At 35.4% G+C, this 2469-nt stretch overlaps 1 long non-coding RNA gene across 1 annotated transcript in view; it reads left to right on the top strand.

The window, feature by feature from the left end:
* LOC112904122 overlaps positions 1–2469 on the top strand; it is a 30551-nt gene that overhangs the window by 941 nt on the left and 27141 nt on the right. The window lies entirely within an intron of this gene.

Raw genomic sequence — 2469 nt, 5'->3', positions numbered from 1 at the left:
ATACACGAATTATACAAATAAATTATCAAGATTTGAACACATTCATAAGAAAAAAATATCGCTCTGTTTTAGAATGCAGCCATTGCGCCAAGTTCATTGTTTTGCCGCGGGACTTCTTTGGTGGCGATGGCGTGTGCTAGTAGTACTCGGGAATTCCCCGCTTTTTATTTTTGAAATTTATTCGTGGACTTTATTTCGTGATTTATAAAGTTGAAACTACAGTGTAAAACTGTTCTATATTAAGGGAGAGCCCCATTCGATGAATTTGTTTCAGGCCTCAAATGGTTTAGTTACACCACTGATTGTATGTACCTATGTATGTATATATATTTATGGATTTAAAAAAAGGCAATGCTACTTCAGTACTACAGACAGACTCTTCAATTGCATTTATATGTATATATTAGGGTCTACAACTAGATACTTATGGGTGCCTTAGGGGCCATCCATAAATTACATCACACGAATTTCATGATTTTTTGACTCCTCCCCCGTCCTTGTCATAGCTGGTCACATTTGTGAGACTCCCCCCCTTCCTAGTGTGACGTCACATATTTTGCAATTTTTACATGTACTATCAAGTTTTTTGTTAATATTGCAAAGTTCGTATTTTAACACGTAGATTTTGAAATGTGACATCACGAAATTTAGGACCCCTCCCATCCCCTTATCACACAATGTCACACTTCTTTGACCCCCTCCCTCCCTCTTAACGTGTGACGTAATTTATAGATGGACCCGTATACCTTCATAGGTCCAGAAATATTGCCGGAAAGGAGAATATTTTGCCTTTTATAATATTGAGAATTATGGTATTTTCTACTATCGCATCAGATCGCAGCGTTATTGTTTATTGTATAATAATACTTCATATTTGTATGTAGATACGTTTTACTTTATCGCGACTACGTCACTGTAACTATGTAAATTAATGAAGAGAGCAAATTCATTTGTTTGTTTTATAAACGAGCCACCGATTATGGAAAATGAGGTTGGTAAACTGAAATCGCGTGTATATCAATTATTCATGAAAGGTAATTATAGTGAACCTCCTTGTTAAATAGTAGTATGAAATATATAATTTAAAATAATTGTCGTTTCCCGCATTTCCAAACTGTTCGTAATTTAATCGATTTTCCCATGGAAAGGGTGGTTATTGGTTAGCCTCGAGCATCGATACCTATAGGTACGTATGAATATTAGAAGCATTGAAAATTATTAGATTCATGTCTTATAGAGTTGACTATAGACGATATCATATACAGTTTTAATATTATACGTACATATTTATGTGTGTAGTGTGAGGGCGCAGCCACTTCTTTTTTAATTCATTCGCTTGGTCCCGGAGGTCCATTCGTGCGGACAAAATCGCAACGCTGTTGTTGCCGCGACAGTGATTGACAGGGAAACAATAGCCAGTGTCAAATTATGACAGTTGAGTAAAAGAGAGTGAGAGAGAAGAAAGGAGAAAACAAAACGGCAACGTTAATGTATTTCGTTCAAGCGGCACTTATTGAATTAGAGTGAACACAAGTCGTTATTATATTACACGCTCGCGATCCTCAATTTACACTAATTCGTGATTCTTTTCATACGCAAATTACAGACGGTACGCCTAATTTCAGCTGATATTTTTATGATTTTGTAAGGGATGCAGCTAGAATTGCTAAAATCGTTTAATTCTTATACTCAAGAGTCTAAACCCTTGAGTACGTATTGATAAAATTTTTACAAACAAATATACAATGTTAAATAAATCGAGTTTCAATCGGGTAAGAATTATGAATTTATAAAAGGGTGTATGTTGATGAGTTCTATATTTTCGTATTATTGGTTGTCAAATATGACCTATAGGATTTTTTTCAAAAACGGGTTTATTTCAAAGTAANAACTAGAACAAGCCACATCCTTAACTATTTGGGAACAGTAATCTAATCTAAGTCTACCTCTACTCCTCTTAACTTCTGCTTTTAATATGTCTCGGACTAGCCCTTAGAAGAGAAGGTGTCCTACCAACCTGTCTCATCTACTTATTGTTTTCCATAGCTGCTCTATTCTCCTACTCTTTTTAATCTCTTCTCATTCGCCTGGAACATCACATTTCGAACGCTTCTAACCTTTTCCTTTTTACTGCTATTATGGAAGGTAGAGGTAAGGTGAACTACTTATCTCTCATGGGGAGAACGTTGAAAAAAGTGTCCAGCTATAAGTAGTAAATAACAGTTCAAAAACCCTCCAAAATGACGCTAGCGTAGGCAAAAGGTATGTAGTAGTTGTTGACGGATTGAAGGGTGCCGAGTTAGAGAATTTTATATTTTTAGTGACTAAAATAATTAGTGACAGTCCAGTATACCAAACCTCAACTATTTACTTAGTTAAAAGTAATTTTGTCCTTGTTTATTTTTCTATCCTATTCTAATAACTTTTGGCGCTTTATTTGAAATTTACCCTGTTGCTACTGTGGCGCCA

The sequence above is a fragment of the Agrilus planipennis genome, unplaced genomic scaffold (genome assembly GCF_000699045.2).
Source record: "Agrilus planipennis isolate EAB-ADULT unplaced genomic scaffold, Apla_2.0 scaffold149, whole genome shotgun sequence".
NCBI classification, from domain to species: Eukaryota; Metazoa; Arthropoda; class Insecta; order Coleoptera; family Buprestidae; genus Agrilus; species Agrilus planipennis.
Note: the sequence above shows the minus strand (reverse complement) of the source record. Positions and strands in the feature narration are given on the sequence as shown.